This window comes from Mustela lutreola, chromosome 6 (assembly GCF_030435805.1).
Source record: "Mustela lutreola isolate mMusLut2 chromosome 6, mMusLut2.pri, whole genome shotgun sequence".
Taxonomy (NCBI): Eukaryota; Metazoa; Chordata; class Mammalia; order Carnivora; family Mustelidae; genus Mustela; species Mustela lutreola.
The window spans coordinates 120,491,888-120,509,219 of record NC_081295.1 but is presented as its reverse complement, the minus strand read 5'-3'; the positions used below and the strand labels follow the sequence as shown (position 1 = coordinate 120,509,219).

At 39.5% G+C, this 17,332-nt stretch overlaps 1 long non-coding RNA gene and 1 pseudogene across 1 annotated transcript; both read right to left on the bottom strand.

The window, feature by feature from the left end:
• Positions 1 to 1,558: 1,558 nt before the first annotated feature.
• On the bottom strand, positions 1,559 to 4,634 carry LOC131834276 (small ribosomal subunit protein uS8-like; annotated as a pseudogene).
• An 11,598-nt stretch (positions 4,635 to 16,232) lies between these two features.
• Positions 16,233 to 17,332, bottom strand: LOC131834278 (uncharacterized). The gene is made up of 2 exons (XR_009354809.1): positions 17,181 to 17,332; positions 16,233 to 16,658 (listed from the first exon to the last, which is right to left on the bottom strand). It is a non-coding gene; the product is annotated as an uncharacterized LOC131834278 (long non-coding RNA).

Below are 17,332 nucleotides of genomic sequence, written 5' to 3'. Positions count from 1 at the left end.
TAACTCAAATTAATCCAAAGTCATAAAATCATTTAAATTGAGATTATAGAGCAACATAATCACTTCTGATCTTACAAATCTTTCAAAGAAACAAAATTTTTAAACTTTAGAAAGAGAGTAAGTAAAATAACTAAGTCAAATGATTTGCAGCATTGTCTGAAGTTCACAAGAACCGATCATTTAAAAAAATGGAAGCGTGTCTTGTGATGATGTAGTTAGATTAGCTGCATATGTTTACATTTAAGTTTGCTTCCCAGAAATGGAGATAACAAATGAGTCGAAGAACAAGGAACAAATCCCTTTTTCCCCAAAACCAATTTACAGTGATAAAAATCCTATGAATAGCTGGGTAAAGTAGGAAGTACAAAGAGTAGGAGGACTGACTACAAAAGGGCCAGAGGAAACTTGAGGGACAACCAAAATACTCTGTATACTGTTTGGTGTAGTGGTTATGAAAGACCCTAGAGGACCCGCACCCAAGGACACACTCACAGACCACTGGATGCAATAAGCAAGAGGATTTTATTCGGGCATGCTCGGACTCCCAGGGACACTTGACCATGAAATCCGCGAGGGATGGGTCAGTGCCTGAGAGCCCCGATCTGTTTCGGGAGTCCCTTAATATAGAATTTTACAGTCCATTACATCAGAGCCCTCACTTTTCTAGCCAGTAATTTCAAAGCATTACAGGAAGGCCTACACATAGGTAGCCAATCCTTTAAAACCAACCATACATTCTGGCCAGTCACCGTTCAGGTAGTGTACAGTAGAGGGTACGTGTTGAATTGCACGTTTCTAACCTTTATCTGTATACGTGCTGAACCGCACGTCTCCAGCTAGCGTACGTGCTGAACCGTACGTCTCCGGCCTTGGTACAGGTTGCGTCTCCGGCCTTGGTATGGGAGGCAACCCTTATCAATTTTACTTAGTAGTAGGGGAAATTCTTAACAGAGGAAGGGTATAACTTTATTTGATTACACAGCGAACGAGGGTTTAAGCAATTTTTCATTTCTTAGCAAAGCATTAGAAGCATTATTATACAGAAGCCAGAAACAGCTGGGTTAAACACAGATTTTTGCTATTCGTTATCCTGTTATGCTGCTTGCTGACTCCCTTATCTATGGTCAGCTGGCCACAGTTTCTTAGTTAGCATAAGCTGGTTATAAAAAGAATGTTAAGACTTATAGGCTATACTATAGTTCTGACCTGGGGTCCTTCAGTTACATGGTACATACATTTGCCAGAACTCATGACACTGAATACTTCAATATTTCCATTTGTCTTATGTAAACTACACCTCAATAAATTTGATTAAAAACCCTAAAATGAGATCAAAAGTTTCCATTGTGATGCTTCTGGGCCTTAGCATTAGGTCATTATGTCAAGCATAGTGCAAACATACCTTTTCCCTTTTCATTTTAAAATTTAGTTGTTTGGGGTGCCTGGGTGGTTCAGTGGGTTAAGCCGCTGCCTTCGGCTCGGGTCATGATCTCAGGGTCCTGGGATCAAGTCCCGCATCGGGCTCTCTGCTCATCAGGGAGCCTGCTTCCTCCTCTCTCTCTGCCTGCCTCTCTGCCTACTTGTGATCTCTCTCTGTCAAATAAATAAATAAAATCTTTTTAAATAAATAAATAAAATTTAGTTGTTTAAACTAAAAAACAAAACAAAACAATTCACCCATTTCTACCACCCCCTACCCCCACAAATTATTTTTGTAGGTCAGGTAGTTTATAATTTGCTTCCAACAAAATAGAAGGAGGACCTAACCAAGTTGTAAGTTGTTACATTATTTAAAATAGTTTTTGATGATACTTCACTATGTGATTTAGAAAATAAAATTATGCAGAAATTCAAGCAGTTAAGTGAAACTGCTACAACAAAATTCCATCCATTACCACCTACTTATCTATATGCACAAAATTTCCAAGCTTAGAAGGAAAATTCAAAATAAAACTAACGCTACATTTTTGTCTCATTCCAGAAATAAGTATTATTTATCCACAGATACATTAAAATAATTGGGGAAAGGGCCATCTATATCCTAAAGAGATTCATTGTCAAGATAATTTTACTTTTTTCTGGCTGATAATTATTTACTAAAATGTCTAATAAATTTATATGCTTTTGATCTATTATATATTATACCAGATTGCAAACAGTCAAACAAAAGAAACATTTTTTCCCCATTAAGGGCATTTTATTTGCATGTATGTATTGCATCCCTAGAAAAAAGAATCCCAGGATTCTCCCTCCTGTGTGCTTTCGTCTTGCTTCTTCACGGTCCATGATGCCAGCTGAGGTTGTCAGGGCAATGTAGGATGGGAGCAGGTTATTCTGCCACTTTCTAGATCTTTCAGTTGTACATTAAATCTGAGGCTGATTACTCCATCACCTGCCCGTGATGTTCACAACAATTTTCCTAGCTCTGTGACCATCATCGATTTCAAATTCGACAATGTGACCGTGCTTCCTCATCACAGTGAGAAACTGGATGATGACTTTGGAACATGGCTTAATAAAAACCTGGTGTTTGCCTCTCTTTTCAACGATGTTACTGTTCTGGAAGGCATCTGCCAGGGCATTCGCGTGCACCATTATGGCAGCACGGAAGGATGGCAGAAAGAGCACAGAAGAAACATTTTAACTCTTAGAAATTTATGGCAATAAAAATTCATTTTGATAGATTTGATAGATTGTTGGGGTTTTTTAAGATTTTATTTCTAAGCAATCTCTACACCCAACTTGGGGCTCAAACTTACAACCCTGAGATCAAGAGTCACATGTTCTACTGACTGAACCAGCCATGCATCCCTACAGATTTTGGTTTTGCAGAGAAGTAAAATATGGTGACCAACCAAAATATTTTGCGTGTTAAAATTTAGGATAAAAGTTAGGCAAGCTGAGGGGAGAAAGCTTCCTTCTCCTAGGGCAGCCCACGCCGCTCGGGTTGCCGCTTACCGCAGGCACAGACCTGGTGGCTCTTGCCTTCCCCGGGCCTTGTAGGTCTCCTTGTAAGGTAACAAATGACAAGGGAGTGCAATGGCTTGTATATCATGGACGCACAGAACAGGGCTTATTTCTTTGTACGGAACTTTTCGCTGACTTTGTGGCCGGACATCGCGGATTCCCCAGAAGTGCTTTCAAAATTGGCGTTTAAGAGACTGCGATGCAGAAATCAATAGTTCTGGGTGTCTGTGCCCACTTTGGGTGGCACTAAACACCATGTTCTTCCAAGGAAGTGAATAGCGGGTTTAAGAGGAAATAAGGAGGAACAATTTGGTGAAGAATTTTTACGCCTTTGAAAATATTCTCCACAAAATCTTTTTTAAAGATTTATTTATTTTAAACAAATAATTCTAAAATTTATATGGAACCAGAAAAGACCTCGAATAGCCAAAGGGATATTGAAAAAGAAAGCCAAAGTTGGTGGCATCACAATTCCAGACTTCAAGCTCTATTACAAAGCTGTCATCATCAAGACAGCATGGTACTGGCACAAAAACAGACACATAGATCAATGGAACAGAATAGAGAGCCCAGAAATAGACCCTCAACTCTATGGTCAACTAATCTTCGACAAAGCAGGAAAGAGTGTCCAATGGAAAAAAGACAGTCTCTTCAACAAATGGTGCTGGGAAAATTGGACAGCCACATGCAGAAAAATGAAATTGGACCATTTCCTTACACCACACACAAAAATAGACTCAAAATGGATGAAGGACCTCAATGTGCGAAAGGAATCCATCAAAATCCTTGAGGAGAACACAGGCAGCAACCTCTTCGACCTCAGCCGCAGCAACATCTTCCTAGGAACATTGCCAAAGGCAAGGGAAGCAAGGGCAAAAATGAACTATTGGGGTTTCATCAAGATCAAAAGCTTTTGCACAGCAAAGGAAACAGTTAACAAAACCAAAAGACAACTGACAGAATGGGAGAAGATATTTGCAAACGACATATCAGATAAAGGACTAGTGTCCAAAATCTATAAAGACCTTAGCAAACTCAACACCCAAAGAACAAATAATCCAATCAAGAAATGGGCAGAGGACATGAACAGACATTTCTGCAAAGAAGACATCCAGATGGCCAACAGACACATGAAAAGTGCTCCATATCACTCGGCATCAGGGAAATACAAATCAAAACCACAATGAGATATCACCTCACACCAGTCAGAATGGCTAAAATCAACAAGTCAGGAAATGACAGATGCTGGCGAGGATGCGGAGAAAGGGGAACCCTCCTACACTGTTGGTGGGAATGCAAGCTGGTGCAGCCACTCTGGAAAACAGCATGGAGGTTCCTCAAAATGTTGAAAATAGAACTGCCCTATGACCCAGCAATTGCACTACTGGGTATTTACCCTAAAGATACAAACGTAGTGATCCAAAGGGGCACGTGCACCCGAATGTTTATAGCAGCAATGTCCACAATAGCCAAACTATGGAAAGAACCTAGATGTCCATCAACAGATGAATGGATCAAGAAGATGTGGTATATATACACAATGGAATACTATGCAGCCATCCAAAGAAATGAAATCTTGCCATTTGCAACAACATGGATGGAACTAGAGCATATCATGCTTAGCGAAATAAGTCAAGCAGAGAAAGACAACTATCATATGATCTCTATATATGTTTATAAAAAATAAAAAATAAAAAAATAAAGTTAGGCAAGCTGAGAATAAAATTGGAGAAAAGAAAAACAAAGTAAAAATGTCTTTATATTTAGGAAACAGTTTCCGGGTATAAAATCTTGGATACATTTTTTTTTAAGATTTTATTTATTTATTTGACAGAGAGAGATCACAAGTAGGCAGAGAGGCAAGCAGAGAGAAAGACAGGAGGAAGCAGGCTCCCTGCTAAGTGGAGAGCCCAACATGGGCCTGAATCCCAGGACTGGGGGGTCATGACCTGATCCGAAGGGAGAGTTGGATACATTTTTAAATGATGTAACAGTTTTATTTTCTAAATGCCAATATTGACCATAAACTTACATATATTTAAACAATGAGAATTTCCTTGTCAACTTCAAAACATATGGGGAGAAGAATTCCACTTTGAAGAGATAGAGTAGATGTACTTTTTCCTGTTCCTCCTACTAAATACAATTAGCCCATGGACATAAAAACAAGTATAAGAAGACCCCAAAAGATAGAGAGAAAGCAGACGGGCTCGCTACTTCAGGACCCAAGGAATCACACGATGATGAGGTCCCTGAGATTCCCTTTTGCCTTAAGTATCTCAGACTTAAAAAGCCAACAACCCAGAAACATGGGGAAAGAGAGTTAACAGGAATGGCTGGGGAAGAGGTGGGAGCAGCCTAGCAAGGCAGAAAATTTTAGACAATTGCTCTACTCCAGCCAAACCCACTAAACACCAGCAAAGGCCAGCTGAGAAACTCAGACTTCCAACCCTCCAACATAACACAAACACACCAGGGTGATGTCAGTGAAAGTGAGTAGGGAAACTTAATGTTCATCCCTTCCTGGAGGGAATGGGTGCCCAAACCCCAACCCCCATAATGTTAATGGAGACATAGTCTTCTATCCCCCATCAATAATGAATCACTTCTTCCCAGCCCCAGGGGTGGGAAGAAGTTGTCACACAGTGCCTCGTGCAGAGTCAGGATTCTATCCAGAGGGTAGGACCTGATCTAATATGACTGATGTCCTTTAATAAGGAGAAGAGTTTAGAACACAGCCATACACAGAGGGAAGGCCATGTGAAGATACAGAAGATGGCCATCTCCAAGCCAAGGCAAGAGGCTTCAGAGGAGACCAACCGCACTGACACTTTGAACACTTCCAGCTTTCACAACTATGAGAAAATAAACTTCTGCTGTGTAAGCCTCCCAGTCTGTAGGACTTTGTTATGGCGGCTGGAGCAAATTAGGTCTCATATTTGGCCCTAGGGCTACTCCTTATTAAGGAAGGGATTTCTAAGGTGGGACTTGAACATTTAATGATTGTATTGAAGACTTGGGCACAACTGAAGAAAATGAAAATAGGAAATCCTTTGATTCTGATGGCAGAGAATATGGAAGTTCGAGGCCATAGGACGCTCCAAGGGTTTTCCAACTAGAAACAAAACAGGGGTTGCCCAATTCTACCACTGCCTGCCCAAATTTCTTAGGCCTTACCCCTGCACTACACACTGGCTGGCTCCTACTTGTAGCATTTCCATCTCTTTCCTGAAGATTTTCTCCAAAGGTCACTGACCCCACTCACAGTGAACTAGAAGGGAAAGGAAGCAGTTTTCAACCATGACTGATGGAAGTTAGATCCCTTGTTCCTCAGCAGGGATGACTCTGAGGCATGAGGTCCCCATCATTTCCCAGAGTTCCCTACGGTACTCAGCTCCAGTCATTCACCGTTTGCTGGCTGCCCTCCCTTCCCTGTCTAGCTTCTCCCCAGTCTGCTACTGAAGTTTCACGCATCTGCCTTCACTCATGTCCTTGACTCAGGAACTGTTTCTGGTAGAAACCAAAGTAAGGGGCAATCCTCTCAAGTCCCCTCCGTCTTCAGGAGCTTTGTACTATAGATCAATAAACATTGCTTTACTGCCCACCAAAAAGAAAGGTAGAGGGAGGGGAGGATGGGCACCTGAGTGGCCCAGTCCATTAGGCATCTGCCTTATGCCTTAGGTTCAGATCGTGATCTCAGGGTTCTGGGATCGAGTCCCAAATTTGGCTCCCTGCTCAGTGGGGAGTCTTCTTCTCCTTCTCCTTCAGCCTCTCCCCCCTGCTCATGGTTTCTCTCTCGTGCTCACACACACACATAAATAAATAAAATATTAAAAAGAAAGAAAGAAACTGGGGGAGGGAGAGAGCAAGGAAAGGAAGCAAGAAGGGAAGGAAGGAAGGCAGAAAGGGGGAGGGGGGGAGAAACCGAAGTAAGGCACCTGGCTGACTTCTTACTGGCTTCACAGAAGTACAAGTCAACTTCCTTCTACCCATCGCTAAAGAGTAATTAGGGTGATTCTTGATCATGGTGCCTGAGCATCCGGCACCCTGCCTCTCAAAAACTCCGTATTCCTTTCCTTGCCAGGATTTTTCCTTCTCCAGCACAGATGACAGCCCAGTCTATTGAATATTAAGCAAAGACAGTTTAGAAACTTTTGGAAATATCATTATTCTGTTCAAATTTGTATGACAGAGACAATACACCCCCTCGGGGCCCATCTTCTTATGCCAACTATCTGAATGTGGGGATGACTGATCATCTCTGACAGTTTTTTTTTAAAGATTTTATTTATTTATTTGACAGAAAGAGAGAGAGATCACAAGTAGATAGAGAGGCAGGCAGAGGAAGAGCGGGAAGCAGGCTCTCTGCTCAGCAGAGATGTAGGGCTCGATCCCAGGATCCTGAGAGGACCCTGAGCCACCCAGGCACCCCGACACAGTTTTAAAGGATTATAGGGCACAAGACCCTCAGACTGGCACCCTCACCCCAGCCCACAGATTCTGTATCAGCTCCAAAGCAGGGAAACTGGCTCTGACTTCTTCAAGAGTCCTTCACAAATCTGTAATTTATGGCATAAGCACCGGCTCAGACATTTACTAATCAAGGCCTTTCTTTCCTCTTGCCTCTACCACGGTGTTTAAAAGCAAATTTTAAATGCAAGAGCTGTATCTTTTGATCATCATTGTTCTGCTGTGGTCACCCAAGGCATGAAGGGGAAATGTCTTATTCTGCCTCGAAAGCAGAATGACAAAACAATCCTCAGTTGACATCCTAGAATTTTTCCTGCCATATATACCTGCCTTATACCATTCTGTATGGTTTGAACACTGTATAACAAAAATGAGTTCAGGTATTTACTGTGTAATTTTTTTAAATTCTAAGAAATAGGACTTTAATTTCTACACAGCAAAGGAAACAGCCAACAAAACAAAGAGACAGCCCACGGAATGGGAGAAGATATTTGCAAATGACAAAATAAAGGGCTGATATCCAAAATATATAAAGATCTTCTCAGGGCTCCTGGGTGGTTCAGTGGGTTAAGCCTCTGCCTTCAGCTCAGGTCATGATCTCAGGGTTCCCCTCTCTCTCTACCTGCTTCTCTGCCTGTTTGTGATCTCTCTCTGTATGTCAAATAAATAAGATGAAATATTTAAAAAATAAGAAAACTGAATTGTCTTAAAAAAACAAGAACTTCTCAAACTCAACACCCAATAAACAAATAAGTCAAAAAATGGGCAGAAGACATGAACAAACACTTCCCCAAAGAAGACATACATATGGCTAACAGACACATGAAAAAATGTTCATTATCATTAGCCGCCGGGAAAATTCGAATCAAAACCACATTAAGATACCACCTTACACAAATTAGAATGGCAAGAATTGACAAAGCAGGAAACAAATTTTGGAGAGGATGTGGAGAAAGGGGAACCCTCTTACACTGCTGGTGGGAAGGCAAGTTGGTGCAGCCACTTTGGAAAACAGTGTGGAGGTTCCTCAAAAAGTTAAAAATAGAGCTACCCTATGACCCAGCAATTGCCCTATTAGGTATTTATCCCAAATATACAGACGTAATGAAAAGAAGGACCATATGCACCCCAATGTTCATAGCAGCAATGTCCACAATAACCAAACTGTGGAAAGAGCTGAGATGTCCTTCAACAGACAAAGGGGTAAAGAAGATGTGGTCCGTATACACAAAAGAGTATTATTCAGCCATCGGAAAGGATGAATACCCAGCTTTGCATCAACATGGATGGAACGGGAGGAGATTATCCTGAGTGAAATTTGTCAAGCAGAGAGAGTCAATTGTCATATGGTTTCACTTACTTGTGCAACATAAGGAATAACATGGAGGACATTAGGAGAAGGATGGGAAAAATGAAGAGGGGTAAATCAGAGGGGGAGAAGAACCATGAGAGACTATGGACTCCAGGAAACAAACTGAGGGTTTTGGAGGGGAAGGGAGCAGGGTAGATGGGTGAGCCTAGGGACAGGTATTAAGGAGGGCATGGATTTCTTGGAGCACTGGGTGTTATATGCAAATGATGAATCATGGAACACTACATAAAAAACTAATGATGTACTGTATGGTGACTAATATAACATAATTATTAAAAGAAAGAAAGAGAGAGGAAGGAAGGAAGAAGAAGAAAAAGAAAGAAAGATAGAAAGAAAGAAAGAAAGAAAGAAAGAAAGAAAGAAAGAGAAAGAAAGAAAGAAAGAAAGAAAGAAAGAAAGAAAGAAAGAAAGAAAGAAAGAAAGAAAGAAAAAGAAGGAAGGAAAGAAAGAAGGAAAGAAAAGGAAAGGAAAGGAAGGAAAGAAGGAAGGAAGGAAGAGGACTTCAAAAGATGGAATTTCCACTAGGTGGTAGTAGAGAATCACACTCAATATCAGTCTGACCCTGAAGGGCAAAAGGAAATGTTACTAAGCTGAGAATTCAAATGCTGTAGCCCATTTGTGGCTACAAATATTTATGAACTAGCTCAGTCTATGATTTAATTTCTTCGTGATGCCAGGTGATACATATCACGCTTTTTTAAGCAATGTTTTTCTACTTACCATCTCCTGTGCCCTGCTTTTCTGTAAACTGACCCGCATCCATTTATATAAGACTACTGAAATTGAACTACTGAGGTCCTTTATGGTTGGGAATTATAGAATTTGGAGAGGAGATACACTGACAACATAGGTGTAGTAACATTATAGTAATATGCATTGGATCTACACACATTCCTCTCCTTAAGTCTCCCTGGATAAAATGAGGCAAGTGCATTCTGAAAAAAGGAGTTAACGGAAGTGGGCTATAGCATCCTTACCTAATCTCCAGCATGTTTGACCAGGCTGCCTCTGTACTGTCCATTTATTTTATTCTAGTCCATCCCCAGCTCTGATATGGCCAATAGGTGTGAGATCTGAATATTTTCACCTGTGATATGCTGTTTCTTTTTCCTAAAGGCCAGATTTGGGTTCTCACAACCACCTGTACCATCTTGCAGAGATCCTTTGAAATCCATGGCCAGATTCACCTCCTTATGGCTGGGTACGACTATAACCCCACAGATTTATTGCCCTTGGGATCTAAAATCTGCCTGGACTGGACAGCTGTTTAATCTTTGCATACGTCCTATTAGACCCTGGCTTAGGACACTTGCATCTCACCCTCTGTTGCCCCCTCCTCAGCTGTGCCTTAAATTTAATTTTCTTTGATTCTAACTCTGCCAATTCCAGGAGAGACACAATCTCTTTCATCATTGGTCAGAGTTCCCAGCAAACTGTGCTAGAAATCCATCAGCAAACCAGGCCTATTTCTGAGTTCAAAAGTTTCTGCCTCTGGGTCATTTAATCTTGATTGTCTGGTTATCTCATTTCAATCCCCAAAACGTTTTTCTTACTGTTTGCTTTCAGATTTGGTGCCCTGCTTGTTCTTGGGCACTTTTTTCAATCCTTGGACCTAGCACCTTCTTTCTGGCTTTGGCAGAAAGCCAATGTAAACATCTCTCACTTTGGCATCCTGAGTCCCTGGCCAAGTAAACTTGTTAATGTTAAGTACTTTGGGTTTTGTCTATCTAGTGATTTATAAATATGATTTCAAAAGCATTTGTAATTCACCATTTTTTATAACTATGGTGAATATACATACTTTTTAATATGTTTATTATCATTTATATTTCCTTTTTTGTAAAATGCCTATTCACATCTTTCGACTATTTTTCTCTTGGATTATTGTTAAATGTTCTGGATGTAATCCTGTGTAAATTATGTGTGATACAAACAAATCTAGTTTGTGGCTTTTGGGTTTTCTTTCTTCAGGTGTACTTTGACAAAAGTTTCTAATTTTAATGTGGCCATATTTGTTAACTTTTTTTATTGTTATGTTCCTTTTTAAATTCTTTATAGTTTACATAGTGTTATATTAGTTTCAGGTGTACAATTATAGTGATCAACAATTCTATGTGTCACTTGATGCTCATCACAAGTGTCCTCTTTAATCCCCATCGCCTATTTCACCCATCCCCCACCAACCCAAACCATCGTTTGTTTTCTAAGGTTAAGAGCCTGTGTCTTGGTTTGTCTCTCTCTTTTTTCTCCTTTGATTATTTGTTTTGTTTCTTAAATTCCACATGAGTGAAATCACATGGTATTTGTCCTTCTCTGATTGACTTTACTTAGCACTAACATCTAGATCTATCCATGTTTTTGCAAAAGACAAGATTTCATTTTTTTTTTATGGCTGATCCAGTACTATTTTGAATAAAAGTGGTGAGAGTAGACATACTTGTTCCTGATCTTAGGAGGGAAGCTTTCAGTTTTCTATCATTGAGTATGATGAATTTATTTATCAATTCTACTGAATTTCTCAGTTCTGGCAGGTTTTTTGGTGCAATCTTTCAGGTTTCCTGTATGTAGTATGTCATCTGCAAATAGTGACCATTTTACTTCTCCTTAGCAATATGGGTATATTTTATTCCTTTTTCTTGAGTGACTATGATGGCTAGGATTCCAATACTATGCTGAATAAAGGTAGTGAGAGTGGATATCCTTGTTCCTGATCTTAGGAGGAAAATTCTCCATTTTTTACCACTGAGTATGATGTTAGCTGTGGTTTTTTCATGTATGGCCTTTATTATGTTACCTCTATCCCCACTTTTTGAGGGTTTTTGTCATGAATGGGTGTTTTACTTAACGAAATGCTGTTTCCGCATCTATTGAAATGATCATACGGTTTTTATATTTCTCTTATTGATGTAATATAGCACATTGATTGATTTGCAAATATTGAACCACACTTGCAACCCAGGAATAAATCCCATTTGGTAGTGGTGAAGGATTCTTTTAATGTATCGTTGGATTCAGTTTGCTAATATTTTGTTTTGATTACTAACTCAATTTTATTGTTGATAATTGATCTGTTCAGATTTTCTATTTCATTCTGATTCCGTTTTGATAGTTTATATGTTTCTAGGAATTTATTCATTTCTTCTCGGTTGTCAAATTCATTGGGATACAATTTTTCATAATATTTTCTTATATTCCTTTGTATTTTTGCGGTGTTGGTTTTTATTTCTCCTCTTTCATTTCTGATTTTGCTTGAGTCCTCTCTCTCTTTTTTTATGAGTCTAGTTGAAGGTTTATCTATTTTGTTGATCTTTCAAAAAAAACAGTTCCTGGTTTCATTCATTTGTTCTATTGTATGTTTACTTTCTATTTCACTTATTTCTGTTCTAATCTTTATTATTTTCCTCCTTCTAACTGGTTTTGAGTTTTGTTTGTTGTTCTTTCATAACTCCTTTAGAGATAATGTGAAGTTTTTTTGAGATTTTTCTTTCTTCTTGAGGTATGCCTATATGGTTATAAACTTCCCTCTTAAAACAACTTTTACTGAATCCTAAAGATTTTGGACCATTGTGTTTTCATTTCATTTGTGTTCATGTATTTTTTTATTCTTTCTTTAATTTCTTGGTTGACCTGTTCACTCTTTAGCAGCATGTTACGTAACCTCCATGTATTTGAGCTCTTTCAAGGCTTTTTTCTTGTGATTAATTTCTAGTTTCATAGCACTGTGGCTGGAAAAGATGCATGGTATGACTTCAGTCTTTTTCAATTTGTTGAGACTTATTTTGTGGCCTAACATGTGATGTATTCTGGAAGTGTTCCATGTGCACTTGAAAAGAATGTGTATTCTGTTGTTTTAGGATGGAATGTTCTGAATATTTGTGTTTGATCCAAGTGGTTCAATATGTCATTCAAAGCCACTGTGTCCTTGTTGATTTTTCTCTTCAGATGATCTATCCATTGATGTAACTGGAGTGTCAAAGTCGTCCACTATTATTGTATTAATACTGATTATTTCTTTTATGTTTATTATTAGCTGTTTTATGTATTCTTATGTTTTTAAAAATTTGTGTGTCTAACAAAATAAATACTGCCCTACCTTAAAGTCATATAGTTATTTCTTTTATGTTTCATCTGAAACTTTTAATTTTTTTAATATTTTAGTACTTTGTTCATTTGGAATATATTTTTATGCACGATGAAGGTATACACAATTATTCCATTCTTATTTATTGAATAGTACATCTTTTGCCCATTTATCTGTTCTGTTGGTCCAGTTGCCTACACACCCTGCCACCATCAGTAGTACAGGGTCTTAGTGACAGTGTAATATCAGTCTTCCGTAGTATCTTGCCTTTTCTTTTTTTTTTTTTAAGAATATTTACTAATTTACTTGACAGAGAGCGAGAGCACAAGCAACGGGAGTGGCAGGCAGAGAGAGAGAGAGAGAGAAGCACGCTCCCCACAGAGCAGGGAGCCTGATGCAGATCTCAATCCCAGGACCCTGGGATCATGACCTGAGCCAAAGGCAGAAGCTTAACTGACTGAGCCACCAAGGTGCCCCTTCTTGCCTTTTCTTAACCTTGTACTACTTTCTTTTTTTATTTTAAAATCAGTGTGTCTAAATTCCATTAAATATCCTGGAGAGATTCTTCTAGGAATTATATTGAAGCTATAGAACACATTGGGGAAGACTAACATTTTTATAATATTGAGGCTTCTTAACCATAATTATGGTGTATCTCTCCAGTATACAGGACCTTACCACTGTCTTTCAATGTTTTTTTATTTTCCCCCATTAGGATCTTGCATGTCCTTTCTTTCTGAGAACTTATTTCTGATGACTTTAAGTATCACTTACTATAAGTTACCCTCAAAGGGGGTCATTTTATCACATTTCCTACCCTTTTGTTTGATAGAAAAGTGCAATTGACTTTTTGTGTATCTCTCTAACCATCTTGCTAAACTCTCTTATTAATTCTTATGTCTTAGATTATTTCATATTTTTCTCTGTAGACAATCACCTATGGATAATGAAAGCTTGTTTTCTTCCTTCTTATACTTCTAACTTCTCTTCCCCTCTTCCTACTTTCCTTTCTTTTCAGCTGTGGCTAAAAGTTCCCTATTCCCTGCCTAACTAAAGCTAATATATCATTTTCCATTTCATATTGTAAAATTTTGCTAACAGAGTCTGCCTTTTTTTTAACCCATTGCCAATAATGGAATTTCAGTTCTTAGCCTTGAAATGCCAGCAACAACATTCTCAGCAAAATAAAAAGAAAAAAAAACTCTTTCTTGTCCCCAGAGCTGGGGAGAATTTTTAACACAAAACTTTCTTATAAATGATATTTCTAAAAAGGATAATTTTCCAAACCCCTAGACTTCAAAGATTTGGGGTGGTACCTGATAAAATGACCTTAACCAATAAAACATCTGTAATTTTGATTATTCACCTTTCTTAATAATTTAGTGTTCTTATAATAATGTTTAGTCAACATCATCATCTACAGGAAGGTAAAATGACTCATGAACTTCTTCTATCAAACCAGAAAATAAACATTGGCATTTCCCTGTACTCACACATACAGAATACTGGAAATTTTATTAAAGAAAATGTGAGAGACTGTTGGATAAACCAAGCAGAGAGTGGAGATGTAAGGAGGGCAGTTGCATGCTGAGCCTAAAAATGAGCCCACAATAAAAAATGTTAAAAAGATTTTTAATTTTAAAAGCCAAATTAAAATAAATCTGTATTTGGGTCTCAGTGGGAAACTACTTGCTTCTGTGATCTTTCCCAGCTAGTTAAAGAGTTTTTCTTACTAAAAATCCAAAGCTATTCAAAAGTAAGAAAATTATGGTATTTTTATCATGTTGTTGATTTTGTCTAAAGGTTTTGCCAGAAGTCAGTGGTGACCTGGGTCCAAGTGGAGTGTTATCTGTGAGTGTGCTACCAGCTGAATCAGAGTGGGAGCTCCTGAACTTGAGTGCACCAGGATATTGTAGAAGTCTTGTTAAAATGGAGATTCCTGGAATCCCCCCATCCACAATTTCTAATTCAGGGCTAGGTCTGGGTTTAGACCTGAGATTTTGCATTTTAATACATTTCCAGGTGATGCTGAACCTGCTGATCCAGAGGCCATATTTCAAAAACTGATAGAGTAGAATGTTGTTATTTCTGTATTATGTTCTATCATTCGTTTTCCTACGTTGATAGAGTTATAATTTCATCCAATTCGAAGTAAGTGATTCTTTGAGAAAAATGAGGCTAAGGGGTGCCTGGATGGCTCAGTTGTTAAGCATCTGTCTTCTGCTCGGGTTGTGATCTCAGGGTCCTGGCATTGAGCCCCAAGCCTCACCTGAACTCCTTGCTCAACAAGAAGTCTACTTCTCCCTCCTGCCTCTTCTCTGGCTTGTGTGCGCTCTCTCTCTCAAACAAATAAAATCTTTTTAAAAAAATTTTTTAAACTTTAAAAAATTACAAAAAAGAAAAATGAGGCTAAAATGGAGACAATCTCCATGGAGAGCACTAAGAATAACCCAGCTGGGTTTAAGTACCCAATGCAGAACACAGAGATTCTGTGTTGCTTTTTGCAGTAACAGAGATCCACAACCCATCACCCCAAGATATTTTTTAAAAGAAACGTATGGAAGATCTGTGATATTTTTGTCTCTTCTAGATGTCTGCATTTTCTCCTTTCTCTTTTCTCCTTTCTTTTCCTTGGAAGGCAAGTGCCACTGTATGACCTGCAGCTTTCCCAAAAAATTAATGATTTCCTCTTTTATTTGAGTGTGAGATTTATTTTTCCTGTGTGAGAATCCATGTGAACTGCGTGTTTAGGATTTATTTTTAATCTATATTCATGGGTGACATTGACTTACAGTTTTCCTTTCTTGTAGGGTCTCTGTCAAGTGTTTAGTATAAAGGTTATCGTAGCCTTATAAAATGAGGAAGGGATATATCTTCTTCTTATATTCTGTAAAGACCTCTGTAGGATTAGAATTATTGTTTCCTTTGAGTGTTCACTGCAACTTACTGGTAGAGCCATGAAGGCTTGCATTTCCTTTATAGGAAGATATTCAACAGTCAATTCCATTTTTTCTGCTGGTAAAAGGATTCAGTGTAACTGAAAAATGATGAGTAGATCATTGTGTGGTACCCCCAACCAAGGGCTATTTTCAGAAAGAAAGAGCAAAGTTCCTTTCTATCACCCACCACACCCTAAAGAAAACTCATTCTTTGCCTTAGGGTTCTTTTGCTTATAGATGAGTCTAAGGGGTGTGGGGGCAGGGGGTTGGTGGTGGTGGAGTGCAAGAGCTCACAGGGAGAAGGCCATGGGTTACTTTGTAAGCAAAGGCACCAGCAATTCAGTTCTAAGAGAAAGATCAGTGTTTTTCAAAATTTTTTGTAGTTTTTGCTAACATACAAACATAAGCACAAATATTTAATAGAAACAAATGTTACATGAAACTATAGTTATGTTCATTGCCTGTGATGCAGGCTGGCATTTTCTTTTCCATTTTATTCAATTCCATCTTAAATCTAATGATCATTTAGCAAGGTAATCAGCATTGAACATTGTCCTATTTTATTTTATTCCATATATATAGTTCAAAATTTTTCTATTTTACATTACTATGCATTATGTTTATAAATAAAAATGTTTTATATAAATATATACACTTTATTATGTATTTATATATTACTTATTCCATTCAGGGTCGTGAATGAGGTTTGGAAGTGGAATTAGGAGTGTGACCAGTGCTGGAGATTCCCAGGACCCCACATCTCCACATGCACGGTACCTGCGGTTTCAAGTTATTCTTCTCAGGAACAGATGATGTTCCTCTTTTCCACCTGCCAATGGGAAAGATGCCAGGATTAGTCAAGTTTAGCATTTAGCAGTTCAGCTAAGTGGACTTAGATGCGAAGTCCCTGTGTCAACCCTCAGAACCTTCCCTGAAATCCCCCTGCTGTATTCTCACCAGCAGAGGGGAGCTGAGGTGAGAAGCCACAGGAGTGGGACCAAGAGAAGAAAGAGCTTTCGTTGCTAATACTCCTCCTCCCCATCAACCTTCTCCTCCGCCCTCTTCCCACTCTGTCCTCTGCCCCTTACCCCACTCTGCCGCCTCTTCCTCTCCAGCTCTCTCCCTCCCCCGCCCTGGGCACCCCCTTCCCTCCGTGCGGGCACTAATTTGCTGCGCAGCCGCCGCTCAGGACCCGGAGGGGTGGGAGTCAGGTCTCGGGCACAGCAGCCACACCCGGACTCCCAGGCCAGAGTGTTTCTCGGCCGCGGATCCCTGACCGGGCTGCCCGGCGCCCAGGGAGGTGGGGGACGGAGCCTAGAAACTGAGACCGCAAGGGGGCGAAGCAGTGTACCGGGATCACGGTCGTGGGAGCAGGAACAGCGCACACAAGCTGGGAGAACCTCGGGGTTGGTGACTGAGGTCACCGCTGGACTGCCGTAGGGCGCCTGGAGAAGCGGCAGCTCCGACGAAAATGTGAATAACCCCCGGGGCTTTAAGCAGCCG